The sequence below is a fragment of the Giraffa tippelskirchi genome, chromosome 10 (assembly GCF_054371585.1).
Source record: "Giraffa tippelskirchi isolate mGirTip1 chromosome 10, T2T-mGirTip1v1.2.pri, whole genome shotgun sequence".
Classification (NCBI taxonomy): domain Eukaryota; kingdom Metazoa; phylum Chordata; class Mammalia; order Artiodactyla; family Giraffidae; genus Giraffa; species Giraffa tippelskirchi.
Genome location: NC_137284.1, coordinates 101611752 through 101619456, shown reverse-complemented (window position 1 = coordinate 101619456; position 7705 = coordinate 101611752). Strand labels below are relative to the sequence as shown.

Below are 7705 nucleotides of genomic sequence, written 5' to 3'. Positions count from 1 at the left end.
TCTGTGAACATTACTGTGATAAGATGTTCTGTAGGCACAGGGTCAGAGAAGATACAGTCCCTTTTCTGTGGGTGTCATGCTTAACACAAAGGCTAGCACCAGGGCCTAGCTGGAAGCAAGTGAAAGTGAAACATTAGCATAAACCCATGACAATCTTCAGCAATGTTTGTTGGATTTAGAAGGAGAGGAAGTTGAGTTAAAATCTTGAAGTTTCAGGTTTACTTAAGGACCTTATGTGAGTGTTCTAGGCAATAATGATCTTTGTGAACAGGCCATTAGACTAAGAAAGGTGTATAGACTAAGGGAAAACACTGTTCCTGTGTGGAGGGAGTGGAATAGGTGTCCACAAAGATGGTGCCGCCTTGCTGGGGGCCATCAAATTAGAGATCTGCTAAGTGATAAGAGGCCCCACAGTTAGGTCCTAAAGGTGGGTCACTGAGACAGTGTGGAGGGATGCAGATGAGCAAGAAGTGTTCTAAAGATGTAATAAGGGCTTACCCATGTCATAATATGATCTAAACAAACAGGAAGTACACAGGGGTTGTGGGGAGTTGGCTTCCCCACAAATCTGAGACCAAGACATGTAAGGTCCTGCTCTTGTGTAAAATACAGGAATACTGATTCTAGAATCATCTCCATTATATTGGTTTATCTTTTTAAGACAGTTGTTTCCGAGCTGCCTTACTATGAAGATTCATTACCTTTTCTTGGCTCTTCTTTTCTCTGGCCTCTTATCTGCTGCAGGTAAGGCTTTAGCCATAATAAGGGAAGAGGTTCCCACATAATAAGGGAAGATCCAACACAGATGAGAAGTCTGCGAAATGACACAAAAACCATCCATTGCCAATGGTAGTCGGTAGGTGCTCAGTGAATGTTTTGAATGATTGAATCATTGTTTCTTTACAGATAATCCCTTGAGAATAGAATAGAATTTGGAGAATTCTAAGATTCCCTATCTTTTTGACACCAAATTACTTATTTCAGCTATGAGGTAGAATCTTATTTCCAAGGGGAAATCTTAAAAAGAATGATTTTGAGACCTTCAATCCAGGGTCTTCTGACTCCCAGTACACCATACAAATTTCGCAAACACTGCTGCATTTTTCTGCCTGTCTTAAGGAAGGTACAAATGGTGTCCATTTCACAGACTTCTATTGTGTGTCTTAAATGTGTTAATCTATGTAAAGGACCTTTAAGAAGTACTTAACAGCACTTAACAAATGTTAACTATTATTATTATCATTACTACCGTTTTTACCTCTTCTTTAGTTGATTCCCTTTAGTAATTTTTCCTTTCAGTTCAGAATATTCTTAGTCACGATGAGCTCAGAAAAAAATGTGACTTTCTTGTTCATCTTGAGAACTTCAAGTGCTCATAAGATGATAAGGGGTTGATAGGACTAAGAATGGAAAGCAAGGGATGGAGGAGAGAAATAGTATCAGGAAAATGGAAACATAGATGGTACAAAGGTAAGAAGTGGGAGGGGCATCAATGTTGGCACAGGGGATTGGACTGAGTGATTTAGAAAGTTTTGGTGCCATTAATAGCAATGAAAATGCAGGGACAGAGAGCTGGTTGGGAAGGAAGCCAGTTAAAATGATTTTAGAAATGGTTACTTTGAAGTGACAGTAAGACATCCAAGTGGAAATAATCTAGTAGACAGACAAGTGGAGATACAAAATGAGGAGAAAGCTTATGGCTGAAGATAAACATTGTGGGACCTACCAAAAGGTGTGACATTTGTGGTTATGTGAATAGGCAACTACTTCAAGGGCACCTCTTTCTGGCAGGCATGTTGTATTCTGGGCATGGTGATGACAAACACTGTGTACTAGTGGAGGACAAAGGCAATGCCAGAAACCATCATTCTCTTTTTCTTTATCCTCCTCTCCCTCTCCTTATCCTGTTTACTCTTCTTGGGTTCACTTTGCTTTTCTTTATTTTTCCTGGTCTTGTACATATAAGGAAGTTTGTAAGTTGCATACAGTAAGTGTTCTAAAGCTAAGTAATTAGGAAGAAGATTCTGGCAGAGGAAAACGAGCTTAATAAAAAGTGATTTGGAGCAGTGATGATATTGTATTCCAAAATGACCCCTGGGGGAGGCAGCTGAAAGTGGAAGAGAGAGGAAGTTGATGTGCATTTCAATTTGGAATGGAGTGGTTCCTCCTGAGACCCCTCACCTCTCCTCTTCCTGTTGTCCTCACTGGCCTGGAATGGCAGGACATCCAGCATGGCGTGATCTTTTAGAATGTGTACTATTGGCCGTTCTCCTGGAATCATCCTATGTTGCTGAGCTTATTCAGTCCAAAGGGAGGGGTGATCGGTCTTCTATACCCAGTCAGGAGACATGTAGTGTCAATCTGCTCCTTCTGAACTGTATTTTTAAAATTTAATTAAAAATTATTTTGTTCCCATGGGCCATTGTTACTGATAATTCCACAAGTCTTTATATTCGCAGTCTCTGCTAGAACTTTGTGAAATATCTGCAAATCAGTGTGGTCTCCTGTTTTAGCTTATATGTTTATATATCTGCTTAATTTCAGGAACTGAAGATGGTCATGTCATCTCTAGTTTTCTGGAGTGTAAAAATCAGACACTGTGTGATTCTTCAGATGAAAAAGAAAACTGCTCTTATACTAACAAGGAGGTTGGAATATGTGTCTTGCGTCTTAGAAAACATGAAAAGCAAATAGTCCTGAAGAAATAGAAAATTAGGAAGACAAAACAATCAACTCCCTTGTCTTATTAAAAAATAAAGTCAGTCTTCCTTTCTCTTTTTGTGACACATTTACTGAAAGTTTAGACAAAAGTTTATCAAGGAATAATGAGAGAGGACATTTTCTCTTTAGTTCCAACAGATCAAAGAGTGTAGATTAAGAAAACAAAAGAAGCCCGGTTCTGTCTGAGTTGGGGTGAAAAGCTTATGGGAGTGTGAGATGCAGTTCGGACCTGAAGAGGCATTTATACTGTGTGTATGAGATACAGAAAGGGTACATGGGAACAGGTCATTAAATTTTACTGTAGATTGTGAAGTCTTCCCTACCTGCTTTGCAGATTTTGGTAAAGTCTTAAGTTGCTTTTTAAAAAATTATTTATTTATATTTGGCTGCATTGGGTCTTCGTTGCTTCGTGCAGGCTTCTTCTTGCAGTGGCTTCTCTTGTTGCCGAGCACAGTCTCTGAGCCCATGGGCTTCCTGTAGGTGCAGCAAGTGGGCTCAGTAGCTGGGGCTCCCTGGCTCTAGAGTGTGGGCTCAGCAGTTGTGGTGCTTGGGCTAAGTTGGTCGGTGGCAAGTGGAATCTTCCCAGACCAGGGATGGAAGCTGTGTCCCCTGCATTGGCAGGCCAATTCTTATCCACTGTGTCACCAGGGAAGTCCTTAACTAGCTCCTTAATGATTATTTTTGGCTCAAACTCTTTAACTGTAATTAACATGTTAGTGTTTGTATCATAACCTGTGATGTCTTTCCCTGGCTTTTTATGCCAAATACCCAAACACCACCAGGACCTGGTAAAGTAGGAAAGTGATTCTTTGAGCTCTGGTTTCCTTCAGGCCTATGGTGCCTATGTTGCCCATAGTATCCATAGCAAATATAATCCCTGCTTGGCATGTTAGACAGAGCTGTCCTCCCCAAGTCCCTGATTCCAGTACACCAGCTTCCCTCTGAAACGGCTGTCTTAGCCTTTCAGAAAAAAATGTGACTGAACACATCCAATTTGGGTAAAAAAGACCAACTGCATCTTAAATAGAAAGCTTAGCGCTTGTAGGTGAATTTTAAGACTGTATAACTACAGTGAAGAATTTCAGGCAAACATGAGTCTGTCAGTCGCGGTTCTGGCTGGAAACAAACACGCCATTCAAAGAGGTTCCCGAAGGTCTGGGCCGGGCTCCAGTTCTTCATCCCTTCCCCCGTGGCGGTGGGGGCGGGGAGTGGGAGAGGCTTAGCCACGTGGGCAGAAGCCTATCATTGATGCTCTGCACCTAGAGGCTCACAGGGAGCAGGGGAGAAGGCGGTCTTGGACACCAGCACAGGAATATAAGAGAGAAGCAAAGGCAAAAATTAACAAGGAAACAACAATAATTTGTCTCATTATTAATAGAAAGGGGGGCAGCAGTAGGCCAATAAGTGGAAATATGGGTCCGTATGTGCTTCGAGGAAAGAGTTTTTGTTCAAAGAATTCAGGGTAGCTCCCACAGGCTCTGCCTTTTGGGTCTAGGTTGCCTCCTAGAGGGGTACCGTCCTTTCTCGGGGTCTACCCCTCCCCTTCTCCCCAGGTGAGTTGGTCCTCAGGGTCCCTCTGTGACGCTGATAAAGGTGCCCAGGAGGGAGATGTGACAGTGACTCCCTTCCATTCACATCCTCAGTCGTCTCTGCTCTGGCGGCCCTCAGGCCCAGCCCCAGGGGGTGGTCTTCAGCACAGAGCGGTGGGCGAGGCAGTCCAAGCTGTAGAACGCGGCCCTCCCGGTGCTATGCAGGGCTCTGATCAGTGAGTGCAAATGCTCCTGGATGAAAACTGCACTGGGCTCGTGGGGCTGTGGTGGGAAGGCCAGGCTCTAGAGGCTGTCAGGGGCCAAGGCTGGGCTGGGCTCCTCTGTCCCAGTTCCCACAAGCCCTTGCCCTGTGGATCGTTGAGATTATAGCCCAGTTCCCAGTGTCCTGAGAAACATGGGTGTATCGAAAACACGTAAAATGCACTGTTCAGATTCTGGCTGCTATAAGTGCATCATTTTCTGGTTTCTATACTAGGCTCTGCAACTGCACCCCCACTTCCCTAAATGCAAAGAGGTGATTGCACTAGTTTTCCAGGTGGCCTCCCAGCCTCAGGCTTGCTCTCACATTTATTCCTCATTGTCCACCAAAAAGGGGTGTGCATGTGTGCATGTGTGCTTGTGTGTGTGTGTGTGTGTGTGTGACTTACAGTCTCTGGGAAATGAATGCTAGAAATTCCCCTGCACCTTACTTTTGCTTTGGAAAACCAGGCCACACAAAAATTGCAGTCCCTGAGTCAGAGGGGCCGACAAATTAGAAAGGATGGACTGCTACTCCTATGTGGCTATGTTGTAAGCTGGATGGAGTTGCAAATGGTAGGGTTCCTCACCTCCACTCCCTCTAAACAATCAAACAAGTAAAAATGAAAAGCAATGGCAGAGGCAACCAGGCACAATGATGATAATTCAGTTCAGTTCAGTCTCTCAGTCGTGTCTGACTCTTTGCGACCCCATGAATTGCAGCACGCCAGGCCTCTCTGTCCATCACCAACTCCCGGAGTCTACCCAAACCCATGTCCATCGAGTCGGTGATGCCATCCAACCATCTCATCCTCTGTCATCCCCTTCTCCTCCCGCCCCCAATCCTACCCAGCATTAGGGTCTTTTCCAATGAGTCAACCCTTCGCATGAGGTGCCCAAAGTATTGGAGTTTCAGCTTCAACATCAGACCTTCCAATGAACACCCAGGATTGATCTCTTTTAGGATGGATTGATTGGATCTCCTTGCAGTCCAAGGGACTCTCAAGAGTCTTCTCCAACACCACAGTTCAAAAGCATCAATTCTTCGGCGCTCAGCTTTCTTCGCCGTCCAACTCTCACATCCATACATGACTACTGGAAAAACCCTAGCCTTGACTAGACGTACTTTTGTTGGCAAAGTAATGTCTCTGCTTTTAAATATGCTATCTAGGTTGGCCATAACCTTCCTTCCAAGGAGTAAGCGTCTTTTAATTTCGTGGCTGCAATCACCATCAGCAGTGATTTTGGAGCCCAGAAAAATAAAGTCTGACACTGTTTCCACTGTTTCCCCATCTATTTCCCATGAAGTGATGGGACCAGATGCCATGATCTTAGTTTTCTGAATGTTGAGCTTTAAGCCAACTTTTTCACTCTCCTCTTTCACCTTCATCAAGAGGCTCTTTAGTTCTTCTTCACTTTCTGCCATAAGGGTGGTGTCATCTGCATATCTGAGGTTATTGATACTTCTCCTGGTAATCTTGATTCCAGCTAGTGCTTTCTCCAGCCCAGCGTTTCTCATGATGTACTCTGCATATAAGTTAAATAAGCAGGGTGACAATATACAGCCTTGACGTACTCCTTTTCCTATTTGGAACCAGTCTGTTGTTCCATGTCCAGTTCTAACTGTTGCTGCCTGACCTGCATACAGATTTCTCAAGAGACAGGTCAGATGGTCTGGTATTCCCATCTCTTTCAGAATTTTCCACCGTTTATTGTGATCCACACAGTCAAAGGCTTTGGCATAGTCAATAAAGCAGAAATAGATGTTTTTCTGGAACTCTCTTGCTTTTTCGATGATCCAGCGGATATTGGCAATTTGATCTCTGGTTCCTCTGCCTTTTCTAAAACCAGCTTGAACATCTGGAAGTTCACGGTTCACGTATTGCTGAAGCCTGGCTTGGAGAATTTTGAGCATTACTTTACTAGCATGTGAGATGAGTGCAATTGTGCGGTAGTTTGAGCATTCTTTGGCATTGCCTATGTGAGGTAGGTAGTATTTTTCACTAGTGTACAGATGCAGAAACTGAGGCAGCTGAGAGGTTAAAGAACCTGCAGTTTCCAGAGTGAGGCCAGGATTCAAAACTTTAACTCATTCTCCAGACAAAGCAACTGGAAACAATGTATCATGGTAACTACTAGAAGAAGTTCCTTGGAGGCAAAGCTGACTAGCTTGAGTGAGTTAAAAGTTGTGGGTCCTTTAATTTCTGTACTAGGGGATGTGTTAACCTTTTAACTGCAGCAGTACAGAGCTGGAGACAGCAAAAGAATCTGCAGGTATTAAACAGGGAAGAAACCAATTTTAAACCAGAAAAATTACTTTTAGTCTATAATATCTTGAAATGTAATACAAGAGGCTGCAATCTCTTTTAAGAAAAGTAATTACGTATATTAATATCAGAAAGATATCATTTGTAATAAACCCTGATCTAGTCACATTAAGATTAGACAGTGGAGCCAAAAGTTCTTATTGCTCTTGAAATAAGGCTCTGCCATGGTCATTATCGGAGAAGGCAATGGCACCCCACTCCAGTACTCTAGCTTGGAAAATCCCATGGACAGAGGAGCCTGGTAGGCTGCAGTGCATGGGGTCGCTAAGAGTCGGACACGACTGAGCGACTTCACTTTCACTTTTCACTTTCATGCATTGGAGAAGGAAATGGCAACCCACTCCAGTATTCTTGCCTGGAGAATCCCAGGGATGACGGAGCCTGGCGGGCTGCCGTCTGTGGGGTCGCACAGAGTCGGACACGACTGAAGCGACTTAGCAGCAGCAGCAGCAGCATGGTCATTATAAGGGCGACCATCAAACGCTAGAATTTAATATGACTAAGCTAGATAATGTATTAAATTTTTCTCCTTCCAGTGTTAGGTTGTTGAATATTACACTGAACTGCTGGACATTCTAAACCAAGTCGAAATATACCAGATACCCAACCCTGATATTCCTTTGGCCCAACTGGTAATTTTTAACTTTCTTACCAAAGAGTCTTATTTTGGGTGGTGATAAGATTCTTGAAAATAGACTTGAATTTCTGGAATGAAAAGTGCAAACTGTGTATTATGATTTTCATTATTGAGTTTTGTTTATTATTATTACCCTAAGTAGTATTTGGCTGTGAATACAAAGTAGGGGGTTTTTTTGTTTGTGATTCAGAACAACTAGTGAAACTGGATCAGTGTCATCATTACATCTTTGT

The 7705-nt window shown here is 43.3% G+C and overlaps 1 long non-coding RNA gene across 1 annotated transcript; it reads left to right on the top strand.

The window, feature by feature from the left end:
- The first annotated feature begins 521 nt into the window (after positions 1–521).
- Positions 522–2773, top strand: LOC145524583 (uncharacterized). Its single transcript, XR_014067681.1, has 2 exons — positions 522–744; positions 2545–2773. It is a non-coding gene; the product is annotated as an uncharacterized LOC145524583 (long non-coding RNA).
- The last annotated feature ends 4932 nt before the right edge of the window (positions 2774–7705 follow it).